At 39.9% G+C, this 17,117-nt stretch overlaps 1 protein-coding gene across 1 annotated transcript in view; it reads right to left on the bottom strand.

The window, feature by feature from the left end:
• The window catches only part of LOC122804269 (aarF domain-containing protein kinase 1-like), a 1,777,942-nt gene that overhangs the window by 1,500,646 nt on the left and 260,179 nt on the right, over positions 1-17,117 (bottom strand). The gene's annotated exons all lie outside the window — the stretch shown is intronic.

The following is a 17,117-nucleotide window of genomic DNA, read 5'->3' on the forward strand; positions in this document are numbered from 1 at the left end:
GATGATGATGTGTTCCATAGCTTTGCATATCAGACTTGTCACGCTAATGGGGTGATAGTTCCCAGGGTCTGTAGTCGCTCCTCCTTTGTGGAGAAGGATGACTGTAGCAGTGCACCATTCAGTAGAGACAGAGCCTGAGGTGAGGCTGTGATTGAACAGGGCACACAGGTGAGGTGCCAGTTCACTCTGTAGTTCATGTAGAACACAGCCAAGGATATTGTCAGGTCCCATAGAAGCTGTGTTCTTGGCCTTGGACAGTGCTCTTTTAACCTGTGCAGCAGTAATACTGGGTGCTTGGCAATCTACTGGTATTCTGATTAGTCCTTTGGTGGGGGATAGAGTGGTAAAGTTAGCACTGAATCTATCAGCCAGTATATTGGCAATATCTGTTGGCTCGGTATAGGAGGTGCCATTGTGCAACAGCTCTGAGTAAATCTGGGTATTGCCATGGAGATTCTTTACATAACTATAGAAGGCCTTGTGGTTGTCTTTACTATCTGCTGCAATTCTGTTTTCACAGCTAGCTTTAGAGGATTTGATGAGGGATCTCAACTTTTTGTTGAGGCTGATAAGGGAGTTTTGCCAGTCTTGGGACTTCATCTTCTTTCTCATCAGGTATGTGAAAGGCGGATAACGCCTCCAGAATCTGATCGACTTCTTTGAGGCAGTCTCCAAAGCCGTAGATGAGGGTAAGGTGGTTCACACAGCCTATCTTGACCTCGCCAAGGCTTTCGACACCATCCCCCATTCTGGAATTATAGCTAAACTCACTAAACTAGGTATAAATCTCTACGTCACAAGATGGGTTGCCAACTGGCTCACTGACAGAACCCACACTGTAAAAGTTGTAGACTCCAAATCTGACCTCAAACCAGTGACAAGTGGAGTACCACAGGGTTCAGTCCTGGGACCTCTCCTGTTTGGTATCTACTTTTCTGAAGTACAGGCTAACACAGAAGGCCTCTGGCTAACGAAGTTCACAGATGACTGCAAACTAGGAGCCATAGTCAAGTCCCCAAATGATGTGGACATCCTACAGAAGGGCCTCGCTGAGACAGATGCCTGGTGTCAGAGCCAGGGCCTCAAGCTCAGTGCCAAAAAGTGCAGTGTCATCCCCTTTGGTAAAAACTCTGTACCCATGAACAACCACATAGGCAGCAATCTACTTAACACCAAATGTGTGATAAGAGACCTTGGGACCCAGGTGGACAGTAGTCTCTCCTTTGATAGTCACATCACCACAGTAGTCAGGAAGTCCTTCTACATGGCACACCTCATCATAAAAGGATTCCCATCCAGGAAAAAAGAGGTCATTGTTCCCCTCTATTCGACACTCATTAGACCCATTATAGAGTACAACGCCCTTTTGGAATATACCTCACAAGACATTTGCAGCAGCTGGAAAGGCCACAGAAGTACCTCACAAAGAGGATTATTGGCCTCAAACAAATGCCCTACACTGACCGTCTCAAAAAACTCCAGCTTTACTCCATAGCATATCGCCTACTCCAAGGTGATCTCTGCCTAACATATAAAGTTATGTCAAACCCAGAGCTGTTGGACATGCTACACCTAAAAAAATCCCAATCCCTCTCATCTACACACTCTAGGGACCTAAACCTTGTCACCACAATAAACAGAACATGCTGGAGGGATAGATTCCTGTCCCAGAGACTTCCCATACTCTGGAACAGGCTACCCATCTATGTCAAGCAAAGTTCTTCATTAGCACTCTTCAAGAAAAATCTTGATGAGTGGATGGGAAATAAGAAATACACCCCGGGGATCACTTCTGTGTGTCTGCTCGACAGTGGCACAGGAAAATAACTTTCTTGGGTGGCGTAAGCCAAGGAACCTTGTTCGTTAGGCTTACATAGGCCCTTGGGCTGATAGCCTAGTACCTACCTATGAACCTATCAGTTTCCTCCTTCTGTTGTAGAGTTTGTTTGTGGCAGGGGACCACCACATTGGCTTTCTTTTTTTGGAGGAGAGCGTATTGGTTCTATTGGATATGGTGAGATCCATGAATGTGTGTACGTGTTCATACAGGGCATTAGTGTATGATTGGGCGGGCATGCAGCTGTTCTCCAATTGCATGGGTGCCGTGAAGTTAGCCACCTCTGTTTTAGGGGCCCAAAGTTTGCTATGCAAAATTTTTTCATTGTGGTTACCTTTGCGGAGGTTGGGAGGGATGTGGATTTCCAAGGTGATTAGTTTGTGGTCAGATCTAACCAGGGAGTAGTTGACTATTGGTACAGAGCTACGGTCACCCATGTTAGTAATGACCAGATCAAGGACGTTGCTACCTCTAATGTGGGGTAAGAATGAGCTGGTCCAGGGCACTGGAATTAATGAATTCCTGGAAACATTGGGCAAGTATATTGGTACATGAGTAGTTTTCCCAGTTAACGGAGGGGTAGTTGAAGCCACCCAGTATGAGACTGTTAGGTTGGACCCTAATATTCTCCAGGGTGCTTAGGAACTGAATCCCTGTATTACCCAATGTTAGCTGCACCTGAAGTATCTCTGATGCAACATGTTGGGCTACCAGTCTGGAGGTGTGCGCATCTTTATGAATATGGAAACACCACCACCTTTGGAGCTTCGGTCCAAATTCTGGGGCCGAAAGGTATGAAATGAGTTATAGCCTGGTAGTGCAGGGGTGATATCTGCTGCCTTGAACCAGGTCTCTGTTACAGCACAAATGTCGATGTTCTCCATTTTTTATGTGCCAAAACCAAGTGACAAATGTTTTTACAGTTTGAATACTTTTGTATAAATGTAAATTTGCCTATGTTCAAGTGTAAATTCAATAAAGGTGTTTAAAACAAAAAAAATTGAGCTGGTAAAGATAGCTGACTGCATAAAGAGCAAGAAGCAGAAAAAGATAAGATATTATAAGCATGGCAGAATAATCTGAGGTGCAAAATGTGACTTTTTGAATTTCAGGGACAATAAGGACTGATAATGGTACATATTTTAACAGCCACCAATTTACAGAGTTTTGTGGATGCAAAAGAACTATACACAGAAAAGTGGCCCCAGACCACAAGCTAAAGAAAAAAGAACGCAGAATATTAGCAAAGCTATAACAACTGTAAACTTCAGTGACATTCACTGAAAACAATAAGAGAATAAGCTGAGTGCATAAGGGACATCGATCAATCTTATTGCTGGAGCTACACCTGCTAGTTTATTGTATAAATACAACTTAAGAAACAAGGTACTAAACATAATGAGGCTAGGGGACATAAATAATAGAAAATATAAGGAGAAGAAACACAAGGGAGAAGGGTGACATGAGACAGAATGCTGATGAAAGACAGACTAAACAATTTTCATAAATGATGGACAGTGTTAGTGAGAAGTGAGAAAGAACAAAATCATAATTGTTTACTCAGCTTACAACCATACTAAATAAGCACCATAAAGAGCCAATAATTAATGTAACAAGTAGGAACTCTCTACCAACAGCAATTGATCTTTTCTGAAACATGGAACAACAATGGTTGTAATGAGAGATGCTACTGTGTAACTATGAGCAAATTTAGCACTTGAGCTAAAATTGTGAAAGCTGCAAAGAAAGATTGACAGTCATACCTCTATGTTCAGCAGATTCCAGACAGCTACAGTTAGACTTTGCATACATAAATATAGTTGCTAAATTGTCATCTAGAAAAAAATGCTAATGTTTTTTGTAAGGTCATATATGATATTTGAAAAAAATGTGCTTGAAATTCATATAAAGTGACAGACTGTCTATGTTAACTATAAACATGTTGTTCTAATGTACCAGATGTACCAGATATATACCATATAATATGGCAGAAACTAAAGATGATGACTACAGAAAATATTTTACAGTATTAAAAGCATGTAATGCAGCAGTTAATACAGATCACCTAAGACACCATGGCTAAAAGAACTAAAATCAAAACAGCAGAGATGCTGCTCTCTTCAAAGAGATGGATTTCATCAGTAACAGCAGAGACTCTAAGAGGAACTGACCAGGTGAACCCATAGTGAATCCATAGAGAACCAGAAGTCTAGCAATGGATTTGTCCAAGGTGTACCTGCAGCCAAATTCAAGATATAGCCTGAGGGAGTATGACCAGGACTGCTACACCTATAACAGTGAATGAAGTGGACTATCTTCTGTTACTACATTTTATGCACGTGTAAGTGTGTGTATACGACTGAACATATGTATATGTATGTACATGTACGTGCATGTATGTGTATATTGGTTTACTCACTTTAGTTGAGTAGCCCATATGTTGACCTCCGAAACATCAGTCGCAAAAGGTCAACAAACCAAATGCCAACATGTTACTATGTGTGTGCTAAGAAAGAACCTCAGAGCATGCAACTTTCAACCAACCAAAAAAAAAAAAAATTTTTAAGGGGGCAAGCCCCTGCAGCCACTCACATCTCCTAATTATATATACTAACTCCAAGACTGCACAATTCCTGGGAAAAAGGGAATATTCCCCTATCTGGGGATCATCAATCTCACACACCTGTTGACCATCTGCATATATCGACCAAATGCAGTCAAATAAACAGATGTCAAAAAGTCAGCATTTAGACCAAATGCAGAGCAATTACACACACACACACACACACACATGTGTATATATATATATATATATATACATATATATATATATATATATATATATATATATATATATATATATATATATATATATGGTATGTATTTATATATATATATATATATATATATATATATATATATATATATATATACATATAGAGTATGTATTTATATATACACACACACACACACACACACACACATATATATATATATATATATATATATATATATATATATAGGCAAAGGTATCCAGCCAACTATTTGCCAGTCTCTGGTTTTCGTAAGACTGGCAAGACATTCAGATACCTTCTGGTATCTTCCTATCTTCCTCCAGGTCCCTCTTTAATCTGCAGTGCTTCAACAAGGACCACTACTTCAGGCACAAAATTTTCCTCTACATAGTGCCGAAGACTCTGAACCTGTTGACTTCAGCCCTTCATTTCAAACATCAATGACTGGCTTCATTAACCTACAAACATGTGAGAACCTATTTTGACTCTCTTGCAGCAATGTTCTTGCCTTTCTTAAAGGAATAGCTGTATTTAAAATTCAGAAAAACAGTTTTATAAGTACCGTTTTCAACAGGATTACTTATATTCCTTTATGTCAGTTTCAATTCATTTTGACCTACTACTCAACATGAACCAATACAAAATGCTAAATTAACCCCCTCTCTCCCCAGCATCCCTCCTAACCTCTTGGAGCAAGAAATTTGGACAAAGCCATACGTAAAAGTGGGACAAAGGCCCAAAATAGGGACAATTTTTAAATACTGCTCTTACAAACATGGAAAGTTGATAGAATAACAGGTTTTACACTAGCATGAATTTTCTGAAGGGTATGAAGTCTCAAAGTCAAATGTCTGTCTTTATTTTCTGACGTCAATCTTTAATGAGTTGCCACTAATGTGCCAGAAAAACACATTTTTATGAAAAATGGACCAAAAATATGAGGCAAAAATCTGGACATTCTGCGAAAAACTGTACAGATGAGAGGTATGTCCCCCAGTTTATAACACTCAGTTTCAGATCACTAGATGAGATGTAAATCCTAGGTGGGCCAAGCCTGGTCTATACTGTACTATTAGTCTGAATGAATGTAAGGAGCACGTCCACCAACACAGCTTCATGTTTCCACCTTGCTGCTGATTTAACCAAGGAGGTACTGGTGGTCACCAATGTGAACTACTGGCTAATGAGGTAATACTTTATTGAAGAGGTCACCCAAGTGATCACCAAGCAATCACTCTCAGAGAACTACCTGTTTTTTGCTGTACTTAACCTATGACTCAGAAAACATATGGTGTTCTTCCCTACCAAGCATATCAAAACAATCCTGTCTTGGTTTGTGATTTGCTGTGGAGTTGACTGGTAAGAGAAGTTTTATTTGAATTTATATTGCATTTGTTATCACTATTTTTAACTGTTTGTAGGTGGGAAGAGACTACTTATTAACAAGCTTTACTTTGATTTATATTTTGTTGTTTTACCTTTAGTTTCACTTTTGGTTGTGAGAAAGCGATAGGTTTTGGACAGGCAAGCTCTAGCCACCACAAGGGGCTTAGACAGCTATAAATTTACACAGAATGCAGAGAGGAAAATTCTGAGCAAATCAAAACAATCCTGTCTTGGTTTGTGATTTGTTGTGGAGTTGACTGGCAAGAGAAGTTTTATTTATTTTTACTGTTAAAAGGAGGTGCAACTGCGAGCTATAGTGAGCAGGAGCTACTGCACGTAAAGAAATTACAACTTCTGGCTGGCTGGTAAACTTGTATGGTCAGAACAACTTTATTGCATTGTATTATTTAGTTGTATATTGCTGGTATAATTTTTGTCATAGAAGTTGATTTAAGTTCCTTTGAATTCTTTGCTACTTTGTGTAATTTTTTTCCTTTGCAATATTTCATTCAATTAAAGCTAAATATGGAGTCCTTAAATTAGTATGCAGTTAACGATTTGCTAATGCACAACTATCTTGTACAGTGTAATAAATGCTATGCATATTTAAAGGTAACAGCTGATAACACTGGTGATCTTTGTTCTTCTTGTCAAAAGTTGGATGATTTGGTTACCATTGTTAGAAACAAATCTCGACTTAATGATGATGATTGCACATGTGCAGTTGGCATGGCTTGGAGAACTGTTGTATCATATATTAATATATTAATGACTGGACTGATGAACTGAATAATGTTAGGCATACAACAAATAGAACAGATTTAGGAATGATGCATCTATTTTCTGCAAAGAACATTCAACCCCTATGGAAGATGATGAGGCCCATGAGAACTATGGAACTGTGGAGATGCAAGTACTCAGCAATCTGAGGATCTGGTTTGTTTAGAAACAAACAAAAAAAAAAAGAAAGGAAGAAGTTCTCAACAAATAACAAGGAATAAAAAGAAACTGACTAATGATTGTAGAGTCTGCTTTGTTATGTAACACACTGGTGACAGGGGATGAAGATATCTGTCTATCAGAAAACCCTCAGTCTACAGAAAAAGGCACCACCTTTCCAATGAAAAAGGTAGAAAAAAGAGGCAAGGGGCAGGTGAAAAGGAAGAAATCAAAACTGAACATGGAAGGATTGAAGAACATTACTGTAAGAAAAAAGAAGAGAAAGACAGATGCTGACTACATGGCTCAAGCTGTGGATTTACAGTGCCAGCTAGATGAGAATTTAATACGCAATGAAAACAGTGGAATTAATAAGACTAATAGTGATGAAGATCTATCCGTAACAATTGATAGAGCTGAAATGACTGTATTAGAAGCTGAAGATTCTTCAGAGATGGTCAGCAAAGATATTCTTGCAATTGGAGATTCAGTTATTAGAGGAACTGATACTTATATTTGCAGAGATGATAATGAACATCGAGTAGTGTTATGCTTGCCAGGAGCAAAAATAGAAGATGTGAAACAAGCCTTGGAACGCCTTAATGTAAGGAAGTATGGATCTGTTTTTATTCATGTTGGTACAAATGATGTCACCAACAAAGATTCTCTGACTTTTAGTCGGGAAATGACAGCCCTCCTAGATAGTATAGCTTGTACTGTTGTTAGGACATATTTTTCACAAATCACCTATAGAAAGGATAGTCAGATCACTGCGAATGAAAAGATTTTTTGGATAAACACCAACATGGAAAAAATGCCCTGTTTTAAAAAATGGAAATGTGTGGAGCATCCAAGCCTTCTTTTGGGCACACGTGTTCAGACAGGATGGTGTGCATTTGTCAAGATCAGGGAAGAGAAGTTTTGCAGCAGATATTTTGCAATATTTGACAAACACTAGCCAGGATTTTTGCCAGGTCAAAAATGTAACAGTTCACAAATAGCAACATTTGATGCATCTCTGATGGTTGTTAATGCTAGGAGCATTAATAATAAAGTGTTTTTATTGGAAAATTTGCTACGTTCCCACAAGATTGATGTTGTTATAGTTTGTAAAACATGGTTAAAGAACAATGACTGGAAACCAATTCTGTCAGGGTATAAATTTTTTTACTGTAACAGACATTCTAACAAAAAATCAGGAGGAGGTGTTATGATAGGCATTAAAGATAGCTATGAGACCTGTGATTATTACATGTTCAATGATAATACCAATACTATAGACTGTGTAACTGTGACAATAAATATAACCCTGGAACATATAACAATTGTTGGAGTGTACAGACCACCAAAGTCAAGTGCAGATGACCTAGAGGAATTCATACATTTCTTACATGAATCACAGGAGGGAAGAATAATATTAGTTGGGGACTTAATTTACCAGAAACAGACTGGACTAATATTGATTCAACAACGTTAGTAAAGAAATTATTCACAGAGTATATTCAGGAACAACAAATGCTTCAGACTGTAAACAAACCTACCAGGGGACGGAATATACTAGATATTGTTTGTGTTCCTAAAGAAATTACTGTAACTTCAAGTCAAGTTTTACCACCATTGATGTGCAGTGATGATGGGATCATAAAAGTAAATTTGTTGCTAGATAATTCTGCCAAACTGAAAACTAAGCCAATGCACAGAGAAGGTTAATTACAGATTATAGGGAAGCAAAAAAGTTGCTACATAAAACGAACTGGAGTGAGGCGTTCAGTGGAAAAACTGCAGATGAAATGTGAAAAGTTTTGAAAGAGAAATTGTTTGAGTGCAAAAAGTCAAAGAAATGTTTAACATCAGGATCTAGGCACGTAACATCAGGGGGGTATATTTCCATAAGAACAAGATACCTGATTAAGGTGATAGACAAAAAAATATAAGAAATGGAAGAGAGGTCGAACTACAACTTTGAAAACTGAAATAAACGAGCTGGACAAACAGATTAAGCATAGTGTTAGACAAGATCAAGAAAAAATTGAAGAAAATTTATATAAAGATATTGAGCATAATAGGAAACCTTTTTATAGATACATAAGATGTGGAAGGAGTAAAGATACACAAATTGATAAACTGTGTGCGGATTCTAAAATGTATTCTCAGACACAACAGATTATAGATATATTCACAAAATCTTATGCAAACCAGTTTGGCTCCACAAAAGGAGTGGTAAGTTGTCCTAGTGACATCTAGGTAACCCCAGATACTGGAATCAAATTAGATTATATTGAAAAAGAACTGTGCAAACTGGATCCAAACAAAGCGTAGGGAGGAGAAGGAATAAGTAACAATGATTTGAGAACACTTAAGCAAGAACTTACACTGCCATTACATCTATTATTCACTAGGTCATATAAATATGGGGAGATTCCTCAAGATTGGAGACATGCACTTATTAAACCTATCTTTAACGGAAAGGGGAGTAGGATAAACCCAGAATCATACAGACCCTTAAGTCTACTTTCATGTTGTGGAATAATAATGGAGAAGGTAATACTGGATAAGTTATTGTCATAACTGGGGAGGTTGGGACTTGAAACCTATATCAGCATGCATATGTTGAAAATAGATCTATTACCACCTGTAACATGATGTTCTATAACAATATAATAACAGCTATGAATGAAAAATTTTGCTGTGATGTGATTTATATGGATTTAACTTCAGCATTTGACAGGGTCATGCACAAAACACTGATCAATAAATTAGTACAACTAGGTACTGATATACTGTTGCTAAGATGGATAGCTACATGGCTTACAAATAGAACATGGCAAGTACCTCACACCAATTGGACAGGTGAAATCCTTGGTTACAGTCAAGGTGTCCCACAGGGCTCTGTACTAGGCCCTTACTTGTTTAAATTGTATCTTTCAGACCTTACTTTTTCATCTGAGGTGTTCTACAGTCTATATGCTGACAACCTGAAATTGGGTAAACTGATTGCAATAAGGCATGTCTGCAAAATAATTTGACTAAATTGACCATTTTGGCACAGGAGAATAATATGTTGATAAATACATCAAAAACTAAGCATATGAGATTTGGGAGACATAAACTGAAAGGTGAATATTTAATACAGCACACAGTGATTGAAACTGTAGACTCATTTAAGGACCTGGGTCTATGGGTAGATTCAGATATGAGTTTTTCTAATCATATCAACCAATTGGTTAATGATAGTTATAGAACTATAGGTTGTATAAAAAGATTTATAAAGTCTAGGAAATCAAGCATAATGAATTAATTGTTTGTTAATTACATTAGACCCAAACTTGAGTATGGAATAACAATATGGAAACCCTATAGGAAAACAAGCATTAATAAACTGGAAAGAGGTACAGTGGAAATATACTAAGGGCATCCATGGATGTGAAAATCTAAGTTATTATGAAAGACTAAAATATCTGAACTTCTACAGTGTCTCTTACAGATATTTAAGAGGAGATCTTATCCAGGTATATAAGGCATTTAGGGACAACTACCTCTAGGAATGTTTGGAGTTATCAAAATGTACTACAGACTCATCAGATAACCTACGTAGAAAATTCTATAGGAATGGGAAGTGTACTAATTGGTTCTCTGACAGAGTAGCTGATGCTTGGAACAGACTACCAAATTACATTAAAGCAAGTACTAGTTTAGATATTTTTAAGAACAGCCTGGACATTTATTATGGGAACAAGTGTTTTGGCATAATGGCAAGCTAGAAGGGCTTTAATGCCCATGCTTGAAACATGTGTATGCATGTATGTATGTATGTATGTACCAACGGTCTGCAACACCACTGCCTCTAGGGCTATCAAAGTTGCATCAATATACACTATAAAAGGCCTGCTAAATCACAAGAGATTTTAAGACAAGCCCTGAATATAATATTCCCTTTAACTGCCTGAAAGTATTATCAGCCCTTAGTGTTCAAGCTACTTGGAAGGGCATATTATTTTTTGTCAGATCTGTAAGATAGCACAGTATTACTGCATAATGGGGGTACAGACTTTGAATAATACCTATATAACCAATAAAAATGCCCTCAGTTGCTTTTTAATGCCTGGAACAGGCCAGTTTCTCACTGCCTCTATTATTTTCTTCTCTCTGGGGCCTAACAATTGCCCTAACCTGTTACATGTTCTAAATGTTTTACCTTTGTTATGCCTAACTTACTCTGAGAGGCATTAACAGTTAACCTAGCTTGTCTCAAGGAGTACATGCAATACAGCTTGTACTTTAGCTTTATGGAAGTCCCAATCCTCAGAATATGTTATATCATCACCAAGGTAATCAGCAATATATAAGACATGGAGCTTTACGACTCTGACCATTAACCTCTGAATGCATACAGAGGTACCATGTAGCCCAAAAAGAAGAGAGTATACTGGAATAAGTCCTCTGGTGTCGAAACAGTTCTCTTTTGTCTAGCCTCAGTTGTCAGAAGTTGCTAGTATCCCTTTTTATGTCTAATGTGCTGAAAAATATTGCCTTCCCCAACTTTATTATTTTTTCATCTCCTATAGGCATTGGGTACAGAAACTGACTGCTTCATCAGATTTTGGCACTATTAGGCTGTTCCACTGACTTTTTCACTCCTCTATCACCACCAGGTCTATATTAGTTTTGCAAAAGACATATTCATCGAATACGTGTTCAGCAAACACAGGTGACTTTAACTTCCCAAACATGGTGACTTTAACTTCCCAAACACAGACTGGAAGAACTACTCATGCCAGAACACAAATGCCAAGAGATTCCTTGATTTTGTCAATGTAAATGCCTTGGAATAGTTACTCAATATCCCCACGAGTGGTAATAATATATTGGACTTGGTATTAACCAACATGAGTGACCACTGCAGCATCCCTGTAGTATCATCCTCCCTGGTAAGATCTGACTATAAAGCGGTCACTTTCAAAGTCACCATCTCCCCAAACCCCCTCTAGCTAGGATCAGATATAAAAAATTCTCCAAAGCTGATTACAGCTTCCTGAGGGATGGTATAAACAGCTTCACAGCACCCTACACATCTGTAGGAACTGGCACCAATATCCAAAACTATACCAAAGCACTATATGAGCATTTATATAGATGCATGGAATCAGGAATACCTGACAGGACTAAATCATCCTCCGCAATGAAGAGTAAATCTGTCTGGTGAACATTTGCAATAAATAAACTCTATAACAAAACAAAAAAATTTCTGTCCAAGACCAAGAAGGGGTAGGTGCCCAGCTGGAAGCAATGTCTCCTTAGGCTGAGCAAGCAAATAAGAGCACTAGTGAAATCCAACAAAGCAAACTTTGAGTCCTAATTGGTCACATCTACCAGAGACAATCAGAAGACCTTCTTCACATAAGTCCACAACCTCAAAGGAAGCACCCAGATCTGTTCAGAACTGGTGGTCAAGGACACCACATATACAAATGCTGTAGATATAGCAAACTTGCTGGCTGGCAGACTCAGTAAATCAGGACATCCCCAGTACCTGCCCCCTTACCCTTATATCAAGGGAACAGGTCATCACTGCTCCCTCAAAGGCAAAACATACAGCCTCCATGGGACCCGATAACATCCCAGGCTGCATCCTACATGCACTCAGGCAGGAACTTGCAGCACCATTAGGCACCCTATTCAACCAAAGCCTGAGTACTGGCTTCGTCCCAGCAGAGTGGAGGACAGCCACTACCATCCCTTTACATAAAGGTGGAGGATCCACCGATCTGGGAAATTATAGACCCATCAGCCTAACTAGCCTGATCTGCAAGGCCATGGAACGGATTATCATGGACCTCATTAACAAAGACACTGGCAACCTCCAATCACTTGATCCCATACAGTTTGGCTTCATCAAGGGGAGGGCATGTCTGCTAAATTTGGTTGACTTCTTTGAGACAGTCACTAAAGCCATGGATGAGGGGAAGATGGTGCACACTGCCTACCTTGACCTGGCTAAAGCCTTTGACACTATTTCCCACTCGGGCATATTAGATAACTAGGCATCAATCCATATGTTACCAGATGGGTAGCAGACTGGCTCACTGATAGAACCCAAATAGTCAAAATAGGGGAAGCCAGCTCAAGCAGTAGACCCGTAACAAGCGGCGTACCCCAAGGTTCAGTCTTGTGGCCTCTGTTATTTGGGATATACTTTTCTGAGATGTAGGCCAAAACCAGAGGGCTATGGCTGATCAAGTATGCAGATGACTACAAGTTGTCATCTATTCCCCTAGTGATGTGGACATCCTCCAAGACAGTCTCACTCAGACAAATAACTGGTGCCAGAAACATGGTCTCAAGCTGAATACCAAAAAATGCATCATCATCCCCTTTGGGGAGAGTGACGTCCCCAGAAATTATCATATTAATAACAATGCTCTAAGCATGCAATCAGTCGTGAGGGATTTGGGCAACCAGGTTGAAAGCAACCTAACTTTTGACCACCACCATGTTGCTTCCATTGCACGGAAATCCTTCTACATGGCCCACCTCATAAGTAAGAGTATCTCATCCAGGGACAAGGAGGTCATAACACCCCTGGCCCATTATTGAGTACAACGCCCCTTTCAGCATGTACCTCGCAAAGCATATGCAGCAGCTGGAGAAACCACAGCAGTTCCTCACCAGGAAAAGCCAGGGCCTCAAACATTTACCATACGCAGATAGGCTAAAAGCCCTATCCCTCTACTCAGTTTCATACAGATTTCTCAGAGGTGACCTCTGTCTGGCATACAAGGCGATCATGGACCCCACCTTGATGGGACTGCTGCATAATCACAAGTCTAGCTTCACTCGAGTAGCCAGCATGCGTGGCCTTACAACCTGGTCTGTGATATCAACAAGACTTGTTGGAGGGACAGATTTGTGTCCCAGAGACTCCCCCATCTATGAAATAGACTCCCTCTCCACATCAGGCAGAGTACCTCTTTATCCCTTTTTAAGTGCAACCTAGATAACTGGATGGGAAACAGAAAAAATATATCCCGGGGATTCCACCCGTGTCCCTGCTGGACAGGGGCATCGGGTGCTGATTTGTCTAAACATGGGCTAAACTCTTGGCTAGGCTAATAAGGGCCTCAGGGCAAATAGCCTAGTAACCTCCTATGATCCTATGACCAGCCACTGAAACTCACTTCAGCAAACCATAGAATTTTTCCTATGGTTCACAAACACTTGGCCATCACCTCAACTTTGCCCTTTTCCCCAATGTACTGTGATCCCAGAGATGGTATATATAGTTGGGGAGTGAAGCCCCCCATTTGGGTAGATTTGTTTTAGTCCAATGTGTGCTCCGGATAGCTGGTGGGCAAGTGTTTGGGAACCATCGGAAAAATTCAGCGGTTCACTGAAGTGAATTTCAGCAGCTTCTGTTTGCTGAAGACATATTCAATGAATATGTCTTTCGCGGAATTAATATAGACCCATCACCACCATCTTAAGCAAGGTTACACAGCCATTCTCTGAATCTCTGGTATTCTGTAAGGTTTTAAGTTAACACCAAAAATTGTTCACGTGGCAACCACGGACAGAGCTTCTCTAATTTCACTTGTTATAGTGAATATGGTACATGGTTGTGTGCAGTTCATATGATAAATTTTACGTTGGTAAGACCAAAAGGAAACTAACAAACAGAATATATAAACATTTTCATAATATCAAAGAGAAGAGCATGGTTGGCCTAAGGTCTTCATCTCCAATGCATGAGGTACAAGGTTTCTCCCAAAAACATGCTGGGTGTTTCCACCTCAAACTCACCCAAGAATGGAGTTGGGGACAGCAGCACATACTCTAGAAGGTGCCTATCTGAGGAAGAGTTGTATAGACTGACCGCTTTTGGCATCAACTGTGGTGTGTAGCGTCCTCTAGATAGGAGAACACAGATCACCGACTACATGCAGTGTCAGTCTAGTCACACACTGGTGTAATAATTTGCTCTAGGTGATTTTGTCACATTGACTAATGTCACCAAACAATAGGCATGGTTATTTGCCTGTATTAAGTGGAGTTAGAATCTGGCCATCTCCAGTCTACGCCAGGGAACCATGTTAATGGTGGGAGTGGTCTAAGTACCCCACTGGCCAGTGTATGCCCACCATAAGGGCTCAGAAGCCCTAGGTCAGTAAGCTACTGGCCATCTGGTGTCCAGTAAAACCAACCAACTTGCCAAACATAAACTAAGGATTGCTACACTCAATATAGATTCATTGATAGGACACAGCTTGGAAGTGGGTCAGATGAGGCTGTACTTCCTCTGTATCTAGGAGGCCACACGGAAGGGCAGTGCAGTAAAGCCACTTGGCTTAGGATGCAGAGTCTACTACTCAGGGAGAAGACAGATTAGAAATGGTGTGGGAATTGTGAGGGAGAGGCTTCAGAAGATGGTGTGGGACACCATCAGAATGAGTGACAGACTCGTGGTAATTAGAATCCGGTGTAAGGATAGGGTAGTACATATAATCTCAGCCTATGCCCCATAGCAGGGCTGTAAAAGTGAAGAAAAGAGCATTCAGACAGCAGTTGCAGCATTTACTAGATAAAGCAGGACAACATGAGTTGGGTTGATAATGGGAGACCTGAATGGACATTTCAGGACAAACAGAATGGGCTAGGAGGACTGCCTGGGTCCACATGGGTGGGGCAACACGAATAAAGGAGTTGAGGTCATTCTAAACTTCTGTCTTCTTATGGCTTGATGGTGGCCAACACATGGTTCAGTAAGGCAGACTGTCACAAGATCACATACAAAAGTGGCCAACATCCAGCTCAGGTAGACTTCCTCCTAGTAAGAAAAGTGACCAGGGGTAGAATCAATGACTGCAAAGTCATCCCCATTGAAACAGTCATCCCACAGCATAAACCACTGGTTGCCACAATCAGCTGCAAGCAGTGGTCAAAGAAGGCTCTAAGGTCAACAGAAACTAGGCTGAAGACTTGGAAGATAACTGGAGAGAAAGCACTTTAATACCTCAAGAAGAGGAGGAAATAGGTGGAGTTGAAAAAGAATGGCAGCATCTACAAACAGCATGTGGGAAGGCTATAAAATGGATATGCGGTCAAGCCAGGTATGGAAATAAGGTACAAAGCGAAGGCTTCCAGTTTCTGGAAAGGGACTCGGCAGATGGCAGAAAGAAACCCTATCAGCCTTCAAGGCAAAGACAGAAAGATGAAGATAGTCATCAGACACCACTCATAAGTGATGCCAGTAACAACTTGTTCACCAACTCACAGGACATCAAAAGTAGATGGAAGGAATACTTCCAGCAGCTTCTGAATGAAGAAAACCATACAGAAGCTGTACTGTCCCAGATACAGCCTACAATGAAAGAAGAGGGGAATCCCACCCTAAAAGTAAGAACAGCACTAAGGAAAATGAAATCATGGAAAGCAGCTTGCTCGGATAAGGTCACAGCAGATATGATTAAGATGCTGGATGAGGTAGTGGTTAAATGGCTCCATAGGGTACTCGTAGCAGTATGGGGAGAAAAAAAATGTATCCCACATGACTGGAAAATAAGTACTCTAATACCAGTGTAGAAGAACAAAAGAAACATTCACATTTCTGGGCAGTATAGAGGCATCAAAGTTCTGTCACAATGCATAAAAGTTCTGGAGAAGGTGATTGATAAATGAATATGCACAGTAATAGAAAGTAAGGTGGGAGATGAGCAGTTCATATTCAGATCAGGATGTAGCACAACTGACCTGATGTTCTCAGTGAGACAGATAGTTGAGAAGAAACTAGAGGTGAGGAAAGAGTCCAACTTGGCATTCCTAGACTTGGAGAAAGCATATGACAAGAGCCTAAGAAAGCTGATTTGGGAAGTCCTTCAATGGTTCAAAGTCTCAGAAACACTGGTAAAATTAGTGCAGGCTATGTACAAGGACCCAATGAAAGAAGTACAAACAGTATTGGGACTCACAGAGGGGTTCCCAGTGGGAGTGGGTGTGCATCAGGGTTCATCTCTGAGTCCACTACTGTTCATACTAGTGATAGATTACACTGGCAAACAGGTCAGAAGGGATGATGTGGCATTACAGTCTCTCAACATGAACTTCAGCAAATGATGGGGGAATGAAATGCAAAAGTGAAGGCACATGACATGAAACTAAGTATAGAT

This window comes from Protopterus annectens, chromosome 6.part0 (genome assembly GCF_019279795.1).
Source record: "Protopterus annectens isolate FY-2018-M chromosome 6.part0, PAN1.0, whole genome shotgun sequence".
Classification (NCBI taxonomy): domain Eukaryota; kingdom Metazoa; phylum Chordata; order Ceratodontiformes; family Protopteridae; genus Protopterus; species Protopterus annectens.